Below are 24835 nucleotides of genomic sequence, written 5' to 3' on the forward strand. Positions count from 1 at the left end.
GAACCAAGAGAAACAATGGTGCAAGTTCCAGTCTGAGTCTAAAGGCCTAAATAGCACAAGAGCTGAAAGTATCAGTTCCAGTTCAAAAGCTGACTGGCTTCTGACCAAGGAAGAACCAATGTTTTGGTGTGAGTCCAAAGGCAAGAAAGATCAATTTCCCAGCTCTATCAGTCAGGCAGGAGGAGGTATCTCTTACCCGGTCTTTTTGTTCTATTCAGTTCTTTGGTTGATTAGATGAGGCCCACTCACATTACAGAGGGCAATCTGCTTTGCTCAGTTTACCAATTAAACTGTTAATCTCATCCAGAAGCATCCCCACATAGAAACCAGAATAATATTTGACCAAATGTCTTGGCACCCAGTGACCCTGTGGTTGACACATAAAATTACCCCTCACATCACAAAACACTGAAAGTTGTTTCTCCTTTTCTCAGATCCCTGTCACTAATAGGTAACCTTGATCAGTAATATAACAATTTAAAAATATGTCATCTGAATTTTAAAAGAAATGATTCAGCCTCAAGCAACAAATCATAGATTTTTAAATACCCTTAAAATCTAAAATTTCTGAACACAGCAGAAACATTTTCTAAAATTGAGTTTTATTCTTCCTGGCAGTAATTAACATTCTCTGAAAGTAATTTCAGAATTGTTTTTGTGGATAATGCATGCCTTTTTTGACATTAATATGTCAATATTTAATTTAAAAGTTAATCCCCTTAAGTATAATTTAAATGTCAGGGAATAATAAATTGATTACTTACAAATGCAGTGAACTATTGATGTTCTTATAAGGCTTTCATAATAGAATATAGGTGGAGAGTGAATCCTTTATATATATTATTAAATATAACGTTTTATTTTAGAGTATTATAATAAAAGGTATTATCTATACATATTATAAGTTAGCTTTTTGTGCATTTATAAGTGAAACAAGAGAAAACCTCTTATAATATGTACAAACTCAAAGCTGTTAAAATATCCATTTGCCCAAGTCAAGACTTTTTGCTGTGTGCATAATAATATAAAGACAAGAGGTCTACTAAAAATCATTTTTAACCTTTTTCTTAACTGTACTTTACAAGTTTATACTCCAAAAATAGTAGGATATAGGGAAAGTTTAACAGCAAATGAAAAAAAATGATGAATACCAGAGAAGTGAACTATTGTTAACTAATTCATTCAATAATATATTCATTGATCAACTACTATGTGGTAGGCACTGTACTAGGTGATGTGGATGTATCAGTGACCTAAAACAGAAAGTCTCTGCTCTCTTGGAGTTTTCAATCTAGTGGGAAAGACTGACATAGCCAACTAACTAACTGAATAAATGTACAACGCTGTATGCTAGAAGGTGGCAAGAGGTGTAGAAAAAAAATGAGGTAGAAAACGAGGATACGGATTGTTTCGGGTGAGGTGAATGGAAGTCATTAAGAAGATAACATTTGAACTAAGGTTCAAAGAATCTAGGACACTCATAGAAGACATTTAGGGGAAGAATGTGTCAGGTGGAAGAAATCCCAAAGGAACCCCACTTAACAAAGAGCCTCATCTGTCGCAAGCTACATAAACCTTTCCCCTGCTCCATTTACCCAAATAACATGAGATTTGTCATTTTTAAAATTGTATACTGTCTGTCTCCTCAGCTCTAATGTAAGCTTAATGGAGACAAAGTTTGTATCATTTTTATTCACAGTTGACTATCTGGTGTCTAGAACAGTGTGTAGCATATATTAAGCATTCAGCAAATTATTGTTTTTAAAAAGTTACTTCAGCTATCAGTTAACAATTGCTCATAACCACAAAGCCTCAGTAAAAAGCAAAAAGAAGTGTTATTCCCACACATTTGCAGATCAGCTAGGACTGCTTGGTTGTAAGCTCTGCTGGCTGGGGTGGTTTCACGGTGCTTCACATGGCAGACCGGCCAAGTGGCTCTACCCTGTGTATGTCTCATCTTCTCTCAGCCACTGGACAAGCTGTAGCCCATTCTTTTCATGACAGTGGCAGAGACTCAAAAGGACATGACAACCTACAAGCATATATCAACTGCCTGTTCCTATCACATCTGCTAAGATCCCACTTACTAAAACAAATCATTTAGATAAGCCCAAGTCAAGTGACAAAATATCCACTTCAACAGTTGTGTGAAGAACTACAAAATCATATAGCAGACTATAGATGCAGGGAAAGGGGAAGGATTGGGATCAGCAATTCAATCCACCCTACATGCCCTTGTTTCTTCTCTTTTAATTCAGATGTAAAATTTACCATAATCAGAATTGGTACGATAAAGAAGATTCTGCATGTTTATGCCTCAGGGAGTCATGACAAGGCCTTGGTGGAATAACCAATGCAGGGTAGATGGCTTTTATCAAGTGTTTTTCATAACTTAACTTCTGAGCAAATGTAAGCATTCTTATTATTGCTTATTATTGTCTCTTCTTTAAATCAGAGGATTTATGCAAAATCTATGTCCTTAAAACTGTGTAAGCCACTGTCAATTAAGTGTTTATTTTTTGCAGCACATAAATTATTTAGTACAGGATTTTTCTCTTCATTTTTATTTTCCTGCTTTCTTCTAGTTAGAGGAAATCACAGACAAACCTGCTCACATTCTCAATAGGAACAGGCTCTGATAAATGTTTACAGAATCCTACTAAACATCAAACCAAAACAAGGTAGAAGACAATGAATTATAGGAAAATATTCATTTAAATACATTCAACAAGCATATCTTGAGTATATGCCAGGCATTATTATACTTACTTGGATTACAGTGAACAAACCACACAAAGAACTTGCCTAAACTTACATATCAGTGGGGGAGAAAGACAACAAACATATTATCCAGGCTCATCACTAAATCATGTAGAGATTTTATCAGGGCCTTAATCAAATGTTAATTTGAACAAAGTATCCAAAAGCAGAAGAGAAATGTTCTCAGATTTCAGAAATTTTCATTCATTAAGCGTGAAGGAGAACCCAAGAAAATTTATTTTAACCCAAGAAAATGTATTCAATCTTGGGGAGTGATCAACTAATAGAAGTCATTTGGGATCTCATTAAGGAAACTTAGAACACAAAATCTAAGGACTATGAAATACCCTCAATAGTCATCACATGTCACGCATTGCAAGTTAGGAACCTTGATTTTGGTGAACTATTATCTCAGATTAGGAAAAATAGAAATGTTGATGTAACAAGTGACATCTATGTGCATCAAATTCAATTGCTGATAATGTTTTGATGAATTAAATTTCATTAGAAGTCATATAACTGGGGCATTATTATAAGTCGTCTTATGAATATGGAACAACCAACACTTGAAGAATTTTGAGGATGGAGAAAAATGTTTGTTCCCACATATAACGAAATTTAAAATCTAGATTGAGCCAGTATCAGTTCAATTCACATTTTTCAATGTAAATGGAAGGTGGAAAAACATGTCACCAAGTAAGAATGCCCTAGAACTCCTAAATGGCTCCTCTGTTGTCTTGGTTCCTGTTGAAATGAAAGAATGATGCTTACTTCTGTCTTAGAGGAAGCCACACTATTTCGGTGTTGGCTGCCATCACCTTTTGCCTCCCTTCCTTTAGGTTCCTGCTTATGACATCTCCACAGCCCTGTGGCTCCTCCTCCCTCGACTCCTGGTTAGACCTCACATCATCTAAGATGGCTTTCTTGATACCCCAAGTCTGGCTTGGTTGCCAATCCAGTGTCTTCCATTAGGAACATATAAGTCAATATTGTAACACCGAGTACCCTATATTTTAAGTATCTGTTGACTTGATAACTTTCTTCACTAGTCTTTGTTGGTGGGAACCATGTCTTTTTTACTTGGCACAGTATTAAAAATGGTATATAAATGCTTTCAATAAGTAACTAAGAAAAACTGACATATTGTCTCATTCTTATTCTAAAATAATTAATTTTAATCAACTGATTTTGGAATATTTATATCATATTAGGATATCATAAAGCACAGTTTTCTCTAGGATTGGCCTTGGGAAAAAAGAGATTTGAAAAACATGAAAAAGAAAGGGAAATGAGGTGTAATGAGCTGGCATATTCTCATTCCTTATGAATAAGTCAAGATTATAAAGTAGATTTGACTGAATATTGTCCTATCATTCCTCATGTACTAGCTTACTTTGTTCAGAAATCATTTTTTATGGAAGGCCATAGTCCCCTTCTTTATCATGTATGTAACACGTATGTCTGCTATGGTTTGAATAGTTGTCCTCTCCAAAGCTTACGTAGAAATTTTATCCCCAATGTGGCAGTATTGAGAGATAGGACCTTTAAGAGGCAGGGCCTTCATGAATGGATTCATCCATTCATGGATTAATGGATTAATGGGTTAATGGATTAATGTGTTATCATGAGAGTGGAATTGGTTAATAAGAAGAGGAAGAGAAGCCTAAGCTAGCACTCCCAGCCTCCTTGCTATGTGATGGCCTGAGCTGACTAAGGACGCTGCAGACAGTCCCCCACAAGGAAGAAGGCTCTCACCAGATGTGCCCCTCAACCTGGAACTTCTCACCCTCCATAACTATAAGAAATGAATTTATTTTCTTTAAAAATTACCTACTATCAGGTATTCTGTTAATAAGCAACATAAAATGAACTAAGACAACATCTATTTATCTTCTTAAACACAGACATACAAAATAAGGTGATGTTCCTTTCTGTCTCATGTTATCATTAACATACAAATACCTTCAGTTGTTTTCAATGATTTTTGCAGGAGAATTTTGTATCCTTTTTGTTTAATAGTAATGGAAAAGGGTTTTGTGCCTTTTTATAGCATTGTGCTCTAGTCAGTAGGTTTCTGATCCTATTGTACTTTCTTTTAAAGGCTTTACTTAAAGATTTTTCTTTGGTGGGTAAACTTAAGAGTGTGCCATCTGGACCCAAGGAAGACTAAAAAATTAAATTATTTCACACTTACTGACCCCCAACTACTCCAGAAAACTAGGAATAATTGCTATAAATGATGCATGAAGAATATAAATGTATATACAATCCAGGCTATAACATTTTAATTGCTTAAGTTACTATACTATAAATTAAACAACATAAGTGTATCACAACAAATTTAAATGACTTTTTTATATCAAATATTTCCCATTTATTAATATCAGCCAAGATCTGGGATTTTTTTTCAGACAAGATCTACTATAGTTCTATGTTGTTACTTATTTTTCCCCACCATTGCAGCAGTGCCTTGTTCCAACTACCCTCTCAACCTTTTACAGAAAGCATTAAAATCAGTCTTCTTATCCCACAAAAGTAATTCATTTTGTTTTTTTGTCTCAAAACCATCAACTGTCAACCAGAGGGGCCAAGAACTACTTTATGAAGAGGAAGATGAGGATACTGGTAAGTGGACCAAGGTGTCACAAGACTACATTTTACCTGATGGCCAGTCATGGGCAGGCAGGCATTATGGTATTTTTGGAGCTACTCAGGTATTTTGGAGCTACTTAGCTAATATCATTAAAAGATATTTCTTCACTGATGCTGATAAAGATATCATCTTACTGCAGTATGGTTTTATTTTTTTTCTTTTCCTCTCCTACATTAGCTTTACATCTGCTTACAATACATACAACTTACATGCATATATGTATGCGTGTACTATATGCCCTTATATAATCACTAATAAAAAGGTGATATAGCTTTTAAATTTTTCAAAAGATCACCAAAACAGTTCATTAACAAAAGTACTTCTTAAAGGGACACACAAATATGGAATGAGTGAGCGCAAGAAAGAAAACACTGTGGGAATGGATTAGAATTGGAGCTATTGATATGAAATCATTACTATTACAATTTGTATGTGTGAGATTTCTCAAGTATGTGTGTTTGTGTACATAGGTATATATGCGTGGTTTTATATATTTATAAGTGTTTTATATTTGCAAATACATTTATATTCATGAATACAGTTCCTACTTCTGGCTGCTGTTAAGAAGTGAACACAGCCCAGTATCAATGAGCACACCTTGTGCCCAGAGCTTGGTCTTTGATACCATTTTTGACTAATATGATCCAGGGTTTTTTGCTGGGGCTGGGGCAGGGCATGCATAAGATAAGCCTGGTGTATTCTATTACTCCACAGAATATAAAGTGATTTAAAATATATGTATCACAGGAACACAAAGTGAACATTTAATTTGCTACTATTAACCAAATCTGGGATGATATGAACACCAAAATCATTAAGAACAATGATACATTTTAAATCACTGAAGATATAGGTACTTACATATCCATGCCTGTAAAAAATGAATGAATAAATGGATAGATGATAGATAGATAGATAGATAGATAGATAGATAGATAGATAGATAGTTGATAGATAGATAAGAGGGACATCTTTTGCCAATAGCAGAATGCTAAGGGGTGAATGGTAAATGTGGAAGAGAGGATGATTGATTAATCATCACTTCACAATAATTATAATATGATTGGATCAGAGGACCATTATCAATGGATAATAAATCTAGATGAAAATGTTAATAACATTTTCACCGACATACTGTAGCTCAGAGACTGCTTCTAGTTGCAGTTGAGGCAGGGAAGAAAAGCAACGTAATTATACAGTGGAAAAAACAGGCAACACCTTGATCAGATAATCAACAGCACCTATACAACACTTGCAGAGGCCATCCTGAATGAATAATCAAAATATAAGCATGAGAAGGCATTGGAAAACATGGAATGATGAATATTTTATTCAAAAACAAAAGGCTGGGGAGACTGTATTCTTTAAAATGTCAATGTCATAAAAGATAAAGAAAGGTTATGTAAATGTTCCAGATTAAAGGGAGCTAAGGAGAAATAACAACTAAATATAATATCTAACTCTACTGATCCTGGACTGAATCTCATAGTGGAAGAAGGAAACCAATGAAAATGACATTATTACATCAACTAACAAAACTGGAATATAAACAGATTAGTTAAAGGTATTAATATATCAATATAAATTTGTAACATTGATTACTCTACTGTGGTTATGTAAGAGAATATTCCTATTCTCATACACACAAAAGTAATTGGTGGTAAAGGCCATAATTAATATTAGTTCCATTTAAGTAGTTTGGAAAAGTTTGTATCATATATTGATAGAGATAGAGAAAATGCAAATGATAAGGCAATGGAGGTAAAATGTAAACAACAGGTGAATCACTTTAAAGAGTATACAGGTGCTCTTAGTGCAGTTTTATTTTCGCAACATTTTGTGAGTTTGAAATTATTTCCAAAAAAATGATAAAATGCATTTCCTTGAACAAGAAAAAACTATTCATACTCTTTATTTATTCAAAAGATTACCTGATTCAAAATGCTATTTGTTGTATCACTAGAGAAAAGTTTATAAAGTTAGTTGGAATCCATTGATAAGTATTTAAATATGTTGACATAATAGTGTAATTTAGAAGCATAGATACATTTTCTATACTTTGGGATAAATCACATCTACATTTTAATCTCAATTCAGATACTTTCTAGATTATTATTTTGGCAAAGTTATCTAAACTCTTTGAATTTAAGATTAAATGTCTGTAAAATGGGAATATGCCCTTCAAAAATATATTGGGAACATAAAAATGAAATAATATGTATGAAAAATATTGAATTGCTTCTAGCACCTTGTAGTCCATGCTCCGTCAGTCTTTTCACTTATTTTTTCCTAAAAAAGTGATATTTTCAGTTTGACGTCAAACTGATGCATTTTAACTAAATAATACCCAAATCAATAAACTCAAATTGAAAGAAGAAAGTTGCTATTTTCATAAAAAAGAAGTTATATGCTTTGAAAAGTGTAAGAGGGACTCCCAAAAATAGTTATGTCAAATTAAATCTGGATAAGACAACAAAAGAAGAGAAAGTAAAAATTTTCTTTAAAGTTCTGAAGAATTCTACACTCTGATTACTTTTTTTTTTTTGAGACAGAGTCTCACTCTGTTGCCCAGGCTGGAGTGCAGTGGTACGATCTTGGCTTACTGAAATGTGCGCCTCCAGGGTTCAAGCGATTCTCCTGCCTCCACCTCCCGTGGCGCGTGCCACGACGCCCGGCTAAATTCTTTTCTGTATTTGTAATGGACACAGGGTTTTACCGTGTTAGCCAGGATGGTCTCGATCTCCTGACCTTATGATCTACCTGCCTTGGCCTCTCAAAGTGCTGGCATTACAGGCGTCTGATTGCTTTACAAGGGTCCTTGGTTCTTGCTTCACTTAAAAAATAGGAACAGAAAATTAGAGTGACGCAAGGTGAGTGTGGTATATGCAAGAAAAGTAATAGCAAATTGGTAAATTAAAGAAAAGCGCTTGGTTCTAAATCAAAAGTGAGGCAAATTAATTCACAGATGCACATTTGGAATTACAGAAATTATAAAACACGTTGGTATATTTTTAATGATTTCCACTTTAATTGGTTTTATGAATTAATCAATGACTGTCTGGCCTGATCTTGCCTGATAAGATCACCTAAAAAAATTCACTGCTGGCAGATTTGAAGTGAGGCAGGTAGTTTTACATACAAGTGGAAGAGCAAAAACTGGCAATAATTATTGGGGGGAAAGTGACCTTTAAAAATGTTAGTATGTATTGGACACTTATAGGCATCTATCCTAAATAAATTTTTTAATTTAGGGAAAGGCCTTTATGTAAAAATGTTTAAGTATATTACTTATAACTAATTCCTGAAATTAAATGATGGTGGCTGTAATATAGACACATACATATACACACATACTAGGATATATATCTATATGATAAAATGTTATACAGTTATCAAAATAAACTGAATATTTAAGAGGACAAAAATTCCTTAAAATATTGCTAAAATCACAGGGTATGTTACAAATCTGTATATAGAAAATGATTCTAAGAAGCGTAAGTGACCAAATTGTTGAATGAGGGATGATTTTTAACTCTGCTTCATACGTATTTTGTCTTTTCCAAATTTATAGGTATAATGTTTCTGAGCCGGAAAAAAGTAAAAGATTTTAAATTATTTTATTATAAAATAGTCTGAAAAACCAGATCTATAGCTTTAGTAAATGGATAACCGGATATTTTTCTAAGTTTTAAAATTTTCCTCAATTTGGAAGAATTTGACCTTAAAAAGTTTAACAAGGTGGCATACTTTTTGAAAAAAGGTAAAGACGGGGTTTCACCATGTTGGCCAGGCTGGTCTCGAACTCCTAATCTCAGGGCCTTGTCTCTATAGGCATAGTTAAAAATGTTGTAGAACAGAAAGAATGTATTCCCTACATTTTTATGAGGAGCAAATATTAAAGATTAAGGGACAAAAATGGGAGTAAGACATAGTCTATGATGAACATACCTTTAATATAAATTCATAATGAATATATAAGTTATCTCTTTTGTAAAATTTCTCTTTTAGATTTTATTGAATTACCTCTATATTCTTTCAGTTACAACAGATTATGATTCTAAGACATTATCTTCAAATCTGCTCTCAAATTTACCTTTGCACAAATAATCTCTCCTAATTCATTGCTCTGCAAGGAAAGAAGGAAAGGTCAACATTTTGATACCTTATAGATGCTCTCAGTTGCAACATCTTTTCCCCTGTGGTCCACAGTCCACTTTCAGATTTCTAGATGAGAGCTTTCAGAGGCTTTTACTTTCATGACAAGTGGAAGTATTATTATTATCATTTTTTTTGTTGAAGCTTTGAGAAACTACTTTTTGGATTTTAATTCTTGTAATTTTATTCTCACTGTTTTATTTTGTTTTGTTTTCCTTTAGACACTAGAGCTTATTTCCCTCCTTGTTTAAATTGCTTTGCATTCTGGTCATTAATTGGCCAGTGTTGGGGGCTCACCATGTGTTTCACATAAAGTTGCCATCTTTCTCTGGTGTTATATGACAGCCTCCTTGAAAGCTGAAGACAAGGTGCATACACTTTGTCTAAAAAAAAAAGACATGATTTGAACTAACGTAAATTTAGAGTAGCCAAGGTTACAGCATAGTAGGGAACTCTTTAATACCTGAATGGAGGAGCAGTCATAAAGGACAACTTGCAAGGGTGAAATATATTAACGTCTCTAACAGGATGTCAGAGCCTGCCGTGCATACATCTGGGAATCTTCAGAAGCACGGGAGGAAAAAGATCAGGAAATCAGAGGCTGGTTAAATATTGCATTGCTCTCAATAGGCGAATCAGATTAAAAATAAATCTTGAAGTCTTGAATGAAGTAAATAGAATCACACTCTATAAAGCAAAAAGTGATTCTGTAGCTGCAAGAAGCTTCCTGTAGCTGTATAAGTTTTATGTGAGGTCCCTAAATCTTCCTCTTTATAGAAATGTTTATGTCTAGACTTTTTCCAGGTCTTTTTTGTAAAAAAAAAAAAAAAAAAAGCAATGAACCTCAAAAGATAGGATTCATAGACAGGATTAGAAAAAAAGGTGAAATTTTGGCTGGGTGCGGTGGCTCACACCTGTACTCCCAGCACTTTGGGAGGCCAAAGTGGGTGAATCACCTGACGTCAGTAACCTTGGCTACTGTAAATGTACGTTAGTTCAAATAAAAAATAAACGTCTTTTTTTCAGTCAATGGCCAACACGGTGAAATCCTGTCTCTACTAAAAATACAAAAATTAGATGGGTGTGGTGGTGCACTCCTGTAACTCCCCTACTGAGGAGACTGAGGCAGGAGAATCACTGAAACCTGGGAAGTGGAGGTTGCAGGGAGATGAGATTGCGTCACTGCACTCCAGCCAGGGCAACAGAGTGAGACTCTGTCTCAAAAAAACAAAACAAAACAAAACAAAACAAAAGGCAGGGGAGAGATTTTAAAATAAAATAAAATTGTGTGTGTGTGTGTAAATTAGTAAATTAAATGGTTTTATCTCCTTTCTTCTTTTCTATATTTTAAAAACTCTTCCAAGACAGAGTAAAATCATGGAGAAAATGGAAGAACTGAACGCAGACATGAGAAGTTAAATCACAGAAGAAAAGTTAAGCAGGAACTTGAGAGAGGGATGAACTGTGACACATTGTAAGAAGGAAGACCAGGACTCACCAGGAAAATAATAAATTGTCCTTGATTGTACAAAAGAATGTGTTAATGAAATTTTCCTAATAAATGTAAGAGAATGTCAGCATAAATATTGATTTTAAAAACAACTTGAATTGTCTGACTTGTTTAAGAAGTTTTATTTCCAAATAAGCAAAAGAAAATAATTTCAAGAATTTGAATATTATATAATGCATTTGGGGAAATATATTTAGAGGTGTTCAAATAATTGTTGTTCATAGTTAAAGTCATGTAACCCTGAATTAACATATTCTACATATTATATAAACTGTACCAAGGGTAATTTTGCTTCAGGACAAGTCAAAGGCAATGATAGTCTTATGTATATATTTTGATATCTCCATAGATAGTTGGAAAGAATATTTATCTTAACATGAATTTGGAAGTTTTGACCAGTATGAGTCTTGACACTTTATTTTATTTTATCTTATTTTATTATTTTTTTGAGACAGAATCTCACTCTGTCGCCAGGCTGGAGTGCAGTGGCTGTGATCTTGGCTCACTGCAACCTTCATCTCCTGGGTTCAAGCAATTCTCCTGCCTCAGCCTCCCAAGTAGCTGGGATTACAGGTGCATGCTACCACACCCAGCTAATTTTTGTATTTTTAGTAAAGACGGGGTTTCACCATGTTGGCCAGGCTGGTCTCAAACTCCTAATCTCAGGTTATCCTCCTGCCTCGGCCTCCCAAAATGCTGGGATTACAGGTGTGAGCCACTGCACCCGGCCAACACTTTAATTCTTGAACAGATATTTTGGGGAGGACCAAAATCATGGAAAATTTTAGTACCAGAAAATTTATGGAACTTACTCTATATTTTATCCAAGGGGAAAAAAAAAAGAAAAACTGGAAAAAGATTTATCAAATGGGAGATAAAATGTAAATGTTCTGATTACGTCATACAAAACATCTGTTTATTCGGCATTAAAAATAACACTCAAGTAAATTTCAAAACAAATTACTTATACTATATATCACAAATATAATGCAGTGCCACTGGGAATTAATAATAAATAAACAAACAGAAATGTTGAAATTAACAAATACTCTCCGATTGAGTTCAGAAGAATGCTAAGGCCAAGAAGTAAATGCTGGAGGCTGGCACGGCCCTTGAAACATTTGAAGGGAGCCTCACATTCTGGCTACCACTCTGGAAAGTGTTCCTGTGACAGAGTCTGCACCAAGTGGAGAAAATGCAGCAAGAAGAGTGACTTTCAATCCATTGATGTAATAAAGGCCATTTCCAGGTAAAAAGTGTGAAAAGTGGGGACACTGTTGTGACTGTCTTTGGCTCTCACATGAAACATTTTAAATTATCCCCTTTGGCAAAGAGAAGTTGTTAACTACAAATGTGGCTGTCTCCGTCTTCCTCGTAAGAAATCCCCCAAGAAACCATTAAATAGTCAAGATAACTTATGCTAAATTTAAACTTTTTCAATAAAACTTCATCTTGGCCTGAGGGATTTGGACTGTTGGTCAGATTCTGTTTCAGCATTCAATATGGGGAAAGCATACACTCTCACTGTGAGCACAAGAAAATAGAAAAATCATCAGATAGGTAAAAGGATACATTATTTTTAAAGGATAATTTTCTTTTGGGACATTAGAGTAATGCCTAAGGATAAAAAATTTTTTTGAAAATAATTTAATTTTTTCTCAAATTAAGAAACCAATGATGTCTGAAAGTATTACGTAATATGGAAAAAATCTAAGACTTAGGAAATACTAAGACTATACGAAGATAAAAAAAGATTGATGAATACAATCTGCAGTGGAGTCAATCAATAACAAATTGGATACTGCAAGAAATTAAGATTAACAAATTAGAAAATGGGAAATGGTTCTCATGGAAAGAAAAATGGCACTCGGAATAATTCAAGGAGAGTGTATTTTCTAAAGGGCTATTTACAAATGTGTGAAGATAGGGGAAGCCCAAGAGATAGAGCATCAATCCGGGAAGCAGAAGCAGCCACACTCCTGCTAAACCTGAAGGGACAAGTGAAGGGACTGAGCATTTGAATCTGAAGGGAGGAAATTGCACACTGAGGCCTGGGGCTCATTGAGAGAGGGAGCTGGGTCATATGCACCCTGCTCTCATTCTGCTCCCTACCTCAGATCTCCTGAAGCCAGAGAGTGAGAAGCCCATGGATATGCTTCATAATCTTCAGCCTCCCCAGGTAAAGTGAGGATGGAGAGAGATAAAGTAACAATGGTTCCATGTAGACCTGAGGGGGCACATGGAAAATATCCAGCCCACAGATAAAGAATTCTTTGAGAACAGATATTGTATGAAATACAGATGAAAAATGGACACAATCAAATTTAAAAAGTGGTAAGAACTCAAGGATAGAAAAGTAATAGACAGAACAGACGGTAGGGGCAAGAAAAATAACAGAAATCTTTCCTAGATCAAGAAAGCTGATTTTGTTGCTCCAAAAGGTACACTGAATGTGTATCCAGACCCACTAAAAAGTAAAACACAATAAAGAACATAAGAATAGGAGATTAGCTTTTTTAGAAGAACTGATATTAGCAAATAAACCCATACATGAATTAGTAAGTGCTTTTCTGCATGGTAGAGAATACTCTCCTGTCCCCACTAAAAATGTTCCTGTGCTTTTCTCTAGAGCCTGTGAGTATAGTCCCTTATATGGTAAAACAGACTTTGCAGATGTGATGAAGACTTTTGAGATGGAATTGTCTAGGTGATCCAAATGTAATCATAAGGAAGGTATAAAAAGGAGGCAACAAAGTCATAGTCAGAGACAGATGCTTATGAAAGCACAGGTTGAGATGGTGGTCTTTGAAAATAGAGGAAGAAGTCTTAAGCTAAGGAATGCAAGCAACCTCTAGAATCTGGAAAAGGCAAGGAAGTAGAGACTCCCCTGCCGCCTCTAGAAGAAACATGCTTTGCCCGCTCATTGATTTTAGTCAGTAAGACCTATTTCAGACTTCTGCCCTCTGGCACTGTAAGATCATAAATTTGTGTAATTTAAGCCACTAAATTTGTGGTGGTTTGTTACAGCGACAATAGGAAACTAATACATACTGCTATTTGATTTATATTATTATAGAAAATAATTATTTTAAATAATAATCATTAGAATATAATTATTCAATAATTATTAGCATAGTTATTCAATAATTATTAGAAAAATGCACAATATTATCTACGTATATAATACATAACCCTGTAAACTGGACTGGAATATTATCATGTGGAACCCAGCCCACACTATTATTATTATTTTGTTTTTATATTGTTTTCATTTTGTTTGTATTATCATTTTTGTTTGTTTGTTCTGGCAGCCCATTTCTATATAGACGCATCCCAAGCACAGATTTATTTATAATAGTAGTGAGTAAGTGGTGTCTGTGTGTGTGTGTGTTTCAATTTGTTGAGTCTTTTTCTTTTTTTTCCCCTAAAACTCTCTTTTCCATAATTTTCTACATATCCGGGAAAGAGTAAATTCCATATAGTCTAATAATGTTTTATATCAATTATCTATTTATAAGTTGTACAATAGAAGGTGTTGTGCCCATAAATGAATAGATTTATTTAGGTTAAAATGTTTCATTTTTCAAAAACACTTTTTAGTCATTTTCTTTGTGCCTCAATAGAGTACAAAATTTACATGGACTTCCTTATCATATTTAAATAGAGATATGTGACATTTATATTGTTTTTATCATTCACTCTGGTAGCCTAATTCTATGTAGATGCATCCTAAGCACGGAAGGTTTGTTTAAAATAGCAGTAAGTGTGGGGTGTGTGTGGATGTGTGTGTGTGTGCATGTTTAAATTTGTTAGGCCTTTTTCCTTTTTTTCCCTAAAACTCTCTTTTCCGTAATTGTCTACATAGCCAGGAAAGAGTAAATCCATATAGTCTAATAATGTTTACACAATAGAAGGTGTTGTGCCCATAAATGAAAAGATTTCTTTGGGTTGAAATGTTTCATTTTTTACCGTGTTTGTGTTTACACTTCAGTAATCAAGGAGAAATATTTATTTTCCTGTATTATATTTGCAATAAAGTATACTTGTGGAAGTAGTACATTAACTTTTTTCTATCTGAAAATTTTGATTTGTGTCAGAGATATCAAATTTTAATGTGTAAAATAAATGTTGTCTCAGAGACACAAAGTTTGTTAAACATTGCCCAACAATGTCTGAATTGCATTCCATTCTACATTTGTTAACATAAGAATGATCAGTATCCAAATCATCGAACGTTCCTGACAAGTAAGGAATGCTGACTTACCACTATTGAATCTAGGAATTAAAATATAACAAGCTTGCCAGATGTAAAGTTCTAGGTTTGGTGAAGAGATAAAAGCCCTCTTACTGATGTGCTATAAGATTTTACAATAGAGCAGTAAGCAGCAACTTGAAAATGTGGCCAGATGTTGATACATAAAATTTTCACACATTTTTGGAGTAACTTTGAAAGCCTCAGAGTAGTTAATATAGACTCATAGACTGCACATCATTTGCTTCATAGATGGTCTGATAGTGTTCACAATTAAAATGTTTGGGAACGCCATAAAATTTTTTTCACAAATCTCTTTTGTCAATACAAACTACCTTATGTATAGCTATCAACAATGAAACTGTTTCAATCCAAAGAGAAGGCAATTTTAAAAGTCTGGGATACTGCAGAAAACATAAGCCAAGGTGACTTTCAATGTTTAGTCCCTACTAATGGGTTTATGTAATACAGACCTTTTTTGTTCTTTCTTCAATTATAATAATTATATGTTGGCCGGGCGCTGTGACTCACGCCTGTAATGCCAGCACTATGGGAGACCGAGGCGGGTGGATCACCTGAGGTCGGGAGTTCGAGGCCAGCCTGACCAACGTGGAGAAACCACATCTTGACTAAAAATACAAAATTAGCCAGGTGTGGTGGCACATTCCTGTAATCCCAGCTACTTGGAAGGCTGAGGCAGGAGAATCCCTTGAACCCAGGAGGTGGGGGTTGTGGTGAGCCAAGATTGTGCCCTGGCACTCCAGCCTGGGCAACAAAAGCGAAACTCTGTCTCAAAAAACAATAACAATAATTACATGTCAATCACATCATATTATTTAATTTGGCAGTATATCTTTTATTTGCCATGTTATGTCATTACAATTTTGATGCAAGATTTTCTTTTATATATGTTCTGTTCTTTAAGTTCTGCAATTGACATTCATGTTATTGAAGCTATCCATTTATAATAAATCTGAATTGTAAATCTGAAAATGTTTAATTTTTAGACGTTAGTCTCTAAACTAGACAAATTCACAATTTTACAATTTATAGCTAAAAAATCTTACACTACTCAACAAAAAGTATAATTTTCCAAGAGGACCAAACCATTGTTTCTATTTATTGCTGAAATGTACATTTTGATTTGTAGATTAATGTACTGTAAACTGCAAATTACTATATCTGGTTGTAAATCAGGTGTAATGTTAGGCACTTTCTTTTGCATCAAGAAAAATATATTCTCATTAATTATGTTCAATACGATTTTGTCACTTGTATTCCCAATTTTCTGCAAATGGTAGATTTAAGACCATATATGAGTAAAACTTTATCTAAGTTAATCACATTGTAATATTTTAATATTAAGCTTGTAATGTTTGAAATTCTAGACCAATATTTGGTAACAAGAATATACAAGAGCAAGAATCTAAACTCCATACTATGAGAGAATATTCAGCCATCACTCTCAACAGTGGTTTTTTCTAATGACTTAAAAGTATGTCATTGGCTTTGAAACCTAGAGAATATGGACTATATTGTGAAGTAAAGGGACCCAATTCATTTGTTAATGAATGAATGCATGCAGAATAAATTTATTTAAAAAATCAAGGAAGAAGGAAAAAGACTAAGCAGAGAAAGAAGGGGAGGAAGAGAGAGAGAAAGGGAGGGAGAGAGAAAATGAGGGAAGAGAAGAGAAAAAGAGTAAAAAGGAGATTGAGAAATAGGGAAGACAGGGAGAAGAGGACAATAAAGAGACAGCTTTTCCTGAAGAAGAAGGAATTTTCCTCAAGATGACAACATTGCCTGCATTTCCAGCCTGACATACAGATTTTAGATTGCCATCCCAACTGCGCCCGCCACTACCCCCAGCGAATTTTTTGTATTTTAGTAGAGACGGGGTTTCACCATGTTAGCCAGGATGGTCTCGATCTCCTGACCTCGTGACCTGCCCTCCTTGGCCTCCCAAAGTGCTGGGATTACAGGTGTGAGCCACCGTGCCCAGCCTCTAGAGCTAATTTCTTAAAATCTCTCTCTCTCTCTCTCATATATATTAAGAAACATTTTTGAGTAAGAATTATCAACAGGGATCGCACCATTTTTAACCCATTTATGCCTGAGGTTGCAATTTTTTAAATGTTTGCAATCAGACCTTGGCAATGACCTTGAACAGTAGGATATAAATAACTCCTATACACTTAGCGTTCCAATAATGGGACGCTAGGCATAAGTGGATAAGTGGTCTTTTTAAAGAGATAAATCTCTTTTATTACCCTACATATATATATAATATATATACACACATATAGAGAAACATATATATGTTTCTATAATATAAAGTCTTTATAGTCTTTATATGTACATATAAAATAGATAAAGACTTTATCTATCTAGATAGTGTATATATATGTGTGTATATATGTGTGTGTGTGTGTATATATATATATATATATATATGGAGAGAGAGAGAGAAAATAGGTTCTATTTCTGTGGATATCCCAGATTAACACAGATTTTCAGATGAGATGAGCTGTGTTCAGGGTGGTATACCTGTAGACATAACAGAGATTTTCAAATTTAATTTAACAATTTACTAATTACCCATGGAGCCACATATGTTCAATTCACAACACACTGCAAGGCAGCCCTTATAGGGACTTAAACCATTTATGTTTGTTCCTATTGAACTTAACATTGACTTCCTAATTCTTAATTTTAGTGGACCTATAGAACCCTCATCACCAAGACAGTTTGTTTCTAGAGATCCACAGATATCACTAAACTGCGAGATAGCATAGCCAAAAAAAAAATGTGATCAAATCATGTAGGTATGAGTAGGAAAAAATTAGAGAAAGGTAATAGAACAAAGAAGAATATCCTATTAATAACACTAATCAGATAAATTCTCTTATTTATAATCAACAAACAGGCCTTGAAGACATTTGTGAGGAAGAAACAGTTTTAAGTAGGAATTTTCAACAGGGATAGCACCTTTTAAAAAAAGTGGTCTTTTTAAAGAAATAAATCTCTTTTATTAGCTTAAGTATGCCTACTAGAAAAAGTCTTAGCTCCAGAATAGTCACATATCATAGTTCTAACACAGCACTATAAATCTTGAAATCTTTCATGAATTTTTTACACCAATAATCACTTTCTTTCAATATTGGCTGTGGCATAATTCTCATCATAAATTTCCATGGATTAGCTAAACTATAAGAAAATTATTCTTGTCATAATCTTAAGATTTATGTATCAGAAAAAACATATAACAATAAGTCACCCATAAAGGAAGAAAACTGCATATAGATAGTTAGCATTCCTGGAAATCTCAGTCCTCAAATCATTTAACTTTTGGAGAACCCCAAAGGAAGCAATTTTTAAAAACATACATTTATAATTCTAATTTCAGTACCCCAAAGCATTAAAAAACAACTGATCTAAATTCACAGGACTGGTATGGCCTAGATGGAAAAGATTTGAATTGAGGGAATGAACATCTCCCTAGGTAATTCTTGTGCCCAACAAAGTTGGTGAACCACTGGAATAGAAGTAGAAAGAAAAGAGCAAAGCTATTACAATATTCCAAATGAAAAGTTCAAGAAACTAAAGTAAGACAAGTGGCAATAGAAATATACAGAAAAAAGTAGATTTGATAGGCATTAAGGCTAAGTGATTTAGGGATCTAAGACAGTAAGTGATTTGAGGAATAGGAAGCTGAAAAACTTAGATTATGTAGATTATAGCATATTAATCAAAAGAGGGAAAGGAGAAGGAGGAGAAAGTAAATGTGGAAAGATAAAAATATGGCTTTTATATTTTACTTAAAATGTCTGTGGAGCAGTAGATTAAGATATCTATTAGTTAGAAATATGGGTCAGGAATGCAGAAGAAAGATGTGAACCTAAAATATAGCTAAGAGCTATCACCATAAAGGTAGTTAAGAAAACGAAGAGGAGTGGAAGAGGAGAAGGGAAGAGAAAGAGGAAGAGGAGGTAGTAATGGGAACTTGTAGAACATATGTAGTATTTTTCTGTACATGTATGCTTATTTTATATTTAAAATATAATAGATGTACCAGAGTATAATTTGTTTCTTCATTCCATAATGGGTTTTGGATATTGTTCCATTTTAGAACATATAGATTTATCTCAATATAAATAAATATGTACATGATATAGTTCCAGAAGGATATACAGCAAACTAATAGCAGTGATTACCTCTAGGGAAGTGGGAAATGATCAGGATTAAGGGTGTGATCAAAGAGATATTTACATTTACTTGTAAAGTTTTATTTGTTTAATATGCAGAATGAATTAATGTATTGCCTGTAAAATTAAAAATGCGTTTTTAAGTCAGGTTAGACTAATTCATCTAGATTTATCATTATCTGGTTTTATAGTTTAATGGAAAGCTTATGATACCTTGCAAAATTCAATTATATGCCGGACTCTCTTAGAAACCAGGAAAATGCCATTGTTTTGTCATAAAATAATAATTTAATAAGATACATTTCTACTGAATTAGTATTGCAACTACTAGTGCATATATGTAAAAATAGCAAATAATGCAGCTGCAAAATTTTGCATTTATAAACCACCTATCTTTTAGAGTATTAGTATATTTCCATCAGTCACTTTAACAAAGCCAGTTTCACATTTTAAAATAGCAAATTATTTAATATATGTAAAAGTGCTTCCTCAAAATTCACCATGAAACAGTATTTGTGAATACTGTCAACAAAATTAAAAAAAAATCACTTACATTCTAAAAAAAGAAGGATACATTTTCCTCCTTTTTAAGAAAATTAACTGATTTCTTCTCAGGCTGTTGTTTTTGTTTTTGTTTTTTTCAGTAATATGTAGCCAACCACCCGCTCAGCATCTAGTATGAGAATTTCCAAGGTTCAATCTGAGGCCTTCTCTTCTTTCTCTATAGACCTTTCACAGAGAATTGACTCATTTCCATTACATTATTTTTTATCCGTTACTTGAATGCCAGTCAGGTGTGCTATGTCAAGCCCAAACCTCTTTCCTAAGTTTAGCTGTCGTCTCTCTCCATGCTTGACACACTGTGACCTCAATAAACAGACCCCAAACAAATTTCATCATCTTTCCTCTCTCCTTCATTTTGCAGGGCATGATCATATCCAAACTGATTTTCTCTCCTGACTTCCTTCTTTATGCTAGTCATCCAAGGTCACTCAAGGTGAGAATGTTGGAGCATGAGTTGCAAATCTGAATGTCTACTACTGCTAAGAAGGAAATACCTACAAGATTAAGACAAGGGGAAATGATATTGACTGGCAATCAGAGGGCATAATCAACGCATTAAAGGCAGTAGCCTTTCCTCAGCCTAGATCTGCTTATTGTTTTCATATTGTGCTGCCAGTTGTTATTTTTAAATCTTATATTTAACTGCTGACAAAACATATATTTTAAACACTATGACAATGAAAAAAAAATCCGGAAGAGGTATCAGCCTTTACTGTAGAGGATTTGGTTTGACATCTATGGAAACAGTGCCATGCTTTCATTTTAGGTAATTGGGCTATTAAAATCATCAGGCCGAGTGTGATGGCTCACTCCTGTAACCCCAGCACTTTGGGAGACTGAGGCAGGTAGATCACTTGAGGCCGGGAGCTCGAGACCAGCCTGGACAATGTGGTGAAACCAGTCTTTATCAAAAATCAGCCGGGAGGGGTGGCACACACCTGTAATACCAGCTACTCAGGAGGCTGAGGTGGGAGAATCACTTGAGCTGGGGAGGCGGAGGCTGCAGTGAGCCGAGACCACACCACTACACTCCAGCCTGGGTGACAGAGAGAGACTGTCTCAAAAAAAAAAGAAAAAAGAATAACAACAAAAAAAGTCTCTCTTGCTTTAGTCCATAAGACAAGTGAAATTTTAAATATTTTAAATATTTCCTGTAAGTTATTGACTCCCTAATGACAAATAATAATTTTATCAATGATTTTTAAAATGTTAGTGTGATAGTCATCTGAGAAAACTACTATTTTCCCACCAAGAAAAGAATTAACTGTAAGGTCAGTAACTAACCTTCGTCATCGTGTATGTGTTTGTGTGTTGTGTGTGTGTATGTTTTTTATGTAGTAAACCAGTGCTGTTATCACTTGGAGTCTTGTGAGTAAACCATATTCTTTTCTAAATGCTTTTGCTTCTGATTTAAACAAAAATTTTTATTTTAAAATTTTTTATATTTTAAGTTCTGGGATACATGTGCAGAACGTGCAGGTTTGTTACATAGGTATACACGTGCCATGGTGGTTTGCTGCACCCATCAACCATCTACACCAGGTATCTCTCCTAATGCTATCCCTCCCCTAGCCCCCCATCCCCTGACAGGCCCCGGTGTGTGATGTTCCCCTCCCTGCGTCTATGTGTTCTCATTGTTCATCTCCCACTTATGAGTGACAACATGTGGTTAAAGAAAAATTTTTAAACCATCATTTCTGTATCTAAATTTTGATGATTCTCTCCTAAGTTTGTTTCTTTTTTCTTTTTTCTTTTTTTTTTTTTTTTTGACAGAGTCTTGCTCTATTGCACAGGCTACAGTTCAGTGGTGCAGTGATCTCAGTTCACTGCAACCTCCGCCTCCCAGGTTCAAGTGATTTTCCTGCCTCAGCCCCCTGTACCTGGGATTACAGGTGTGTGCCACTACGCCTGGCTAATTTCTTGTATTTTTAATAGAGATGGGGTTTCACCATGTTGACCAGGCTGGTCTTGAACTCCTGACCTCCAGTGATCTGTCTGCCTTGGCCTCCCAAAGTGCTGGGATTACGGGCTGATCCACTGTGCCCAGCCCTAAGGGTGTTTCTTGAACCAACTGATGTCTTCAGTTCCTCCAGCTATTATTGCACCTCAGGCTATGAGCACACCCTGCATGCTAAAATCCATAATCATCTTTATTTCCCTATTAAATTCTCACATAGTTACCTTTAAGTTTTGTTGTGAGAGCATCTAAAATCCCCTTTAATATTTTTTTCAGTATTCAATGTAGTATTATTAACTATAGTTGTCTTGTTGTAGAGAAGTCCCTGTGGAAATGAAAGCAGATATTGGAGTTATTCAACCAAAGTCAAGGAGTGTCTGGAGCCATCAGACAAAAGAGGCAAGGAAAGATTCTGTTTTAGAGCCTTTGGAGGGGGCATAGCAGACACCTTAGTTTAAGATTTCTGGCATCCCTGGGTGTGAGAACATGTTTCTCTAGTTTTAAGCCACAAGTGTGCACTGATTTCTTACAGAAAAAAAAGCACGTGTTAATTTCTTACAGAAGACCTAGAAAACTCATACTCCCCCTTGCCAAAAATCACCATCACACCTCTGCTTTTCTAAAAGACCAAGCTTCTCAAAAGTTTTCTGCAGCCACTGTCCCAGCTCCTCATATCCCTTTTTTTCCGTCATCTCATTACAGCTGGGGTCTAGTTCTTAGCACTTAAACTTTCTTTGTTAAGATTTCCCACTAATTCCATCTTGCCAATCCCAATGGTCCCTCTTTGTGACCACCTGTCTCAGCATCTCAACAGCGTTCAATAGAGCTGACACCTTGAGATCCTGTGATTGCTCAGGCTTGAGTTTCCTTCACCTCGCTGGGGCTCCATCTGACCCTCCTTTACTGGTTTCTCCTCCTTTAACTGACCTCTATGTATCTAGTGTCCTGGATTCAGTCTTAGAACACCTCTTCTTACTTTTTTAACTCTATGGATATTCTAATAATTCCAAAATCATTGTCTCATTTTGTCTCTAGTATATTCTAACGGTGTGACCTTGAGCAAGTTATGTAACACTCTTGCTTGTTTTCTCATCTGTATTATGGGGGTAATTAATCCTACCTGCCCCAATGAATGTTTGTGGAAAAACAATTCATCTGTATAAGGAATCTAGAACACAGTCTGACATGTAGTAAGTGAGCAATAATGTTAGTCAATATGATGATAATGATGATGTTGATTATTTTATATCTATATTTGGATAACTAACAGACATCTCAAACCCAATATGTCCAAAATAATATGCATGATTCCACGAAATTGCAATGCCTAATCCTCTTGCTGTGTTATGTATCTTAGTACTTGGTGATAACATCCCCAGAAAATCAGCTCATGACTCTCGTTCCCTCACTTTCCCCAGTATCCAATCCAATAGCAGCTCTTGGTAGCTCATTTCCAAAGATAACAGTAATCACTTCATTTTTCTTCACATCGATTGCAACCCTCACTTTCATTTACATCACCACTATCCCTGATTGGACTGTGACAGAAGACTTCATTGTTCTCACAATTGTCACTCAACAATCCACTTTTCCATTAGAAGCCAAAACAACCTTCTAAGCTTCAATAAGAACACGCCACTCCATTATTTGAAACTATTCAATCACTTCCAACTAAGAACTGACATTATGTTATACTGCCTTCCTATCAGTACATTCAGACTGTTGTAATAAAATACCATAAACCAGGTAGCTTATAAACTATAGAAATTTATTTCTCACAGTTCTGGAAGCTGGCAAATCCTAGATCAAGGTGCCTGAAGATTAGATGTCTAGTGAGGGCCTGCTTTCTTGTTCATAAACAGCTGTTCTGTTTTTGTTTTTTACCTGTGTATTTACACGGCTGGAGAGCCACATTTCTCTGTGATACCTTTTATAAGGGTACTAATCCCATTTATAAGGGCTCTGCCCTCATAATTTAATCACCTCCCAGGAGCTCACCTGCGTATACAATCACATTGGGTGTAAGAATTTAACTTAGGAATTTGGGGAGGGAGGATGGACACAAATATCCCATCTATAGTATTTCCCATTGTACCTAGATTATATCTACACTGATCTCATCTTATTTGATTCTTCTTCAATTCTCCTCTTTTAGCCAAAGCAGAGTTTCTTAAGACCTGGCTCCCACCTCAGTGGCCCTGCACATTCTCTCCTCTCTGCATAGATAGCTCTGAACCCTAATTTTCACATGAAGGTTCCCTCTCACCACTCAGGCTTCAACTCAACTGTCACCTTCTCTTTTGAGGTAGAGTACTATGGCATGATCATGGCTCACTGCAACCTTGAACTCCTGGGCTCAAGTGATCCTCTTGCTTCAGCCTCCAGAGTAGCTGGGACCACAGGTATGCACCACTATGCCTGATTAATTTTAAAAATTTTGGTGATATGGGATCGAGACCATCCTGGCTAACATGATGAAACCTCATCTCTACTAAACAATACAAAAAATTAGCGGTGGTGGCGGTGCCTGTAGTCCCAGCTACTCGGGAGGCTGAGGCAGGAGAATGGTGTGAACCCAGGAGGCGGAGCTTGCAGTGATCCAAGATTGCGCTACTGCACTCCAGGCTGGGTGACAGAGCGAGACTCCATCTGAAAAAAAAAAAAAAAAAAAAAAAAAATTTGGTGATATGGGGTCTCACTATGTTGCCCATGCTGGTCTTGAATTCATGGGCTCAAGTAATGTTCTGGCTTTGGCCACCCAAATTGCTGGGATTACAGG

The 24835-nt window shown here is 35.2% G+C and overlaps 1 long non-coding RNA gene across 1 annotated transcript in view; it reads left to right on the forward strand.

Moving 5' to 3' along the window:
• The window catches only part of LOC112133134 (uncharacterized), a 116866-nt gene extending 105799 nt beyond the window's left edge, over positions 1–11067 (forward strand). Inside the window, exons 3-4 of the long non-coding RNA XR_002914807.3 lie at positions 5343–5385; positions 10933–11067. This is a non-coding gene — a long non-coding RNA (uncharacterized LOC112133134). The remainder of the gene's footprint in view (positions 1–5342; positions 5386–10932) is intronic.
• Positions 11068–24835: the final 13768 nt, after the last annotated feature.

This window comes from Pongo abelii, chromosome 3 (assembly GCF_028885655.2).
Source record: "Pongo abelii isolate AG06213 chromosome 3, NHGRI_mPonAbe1-v2.0_pri, whole genome shotgun sequence".
Classification (NCBI taxonomy): domain Eukaryota; kingdom Metazoa; phylum Chordata; class Mammalia; order Primates; family Hominidae; genus Pongo; species Pongo abelii.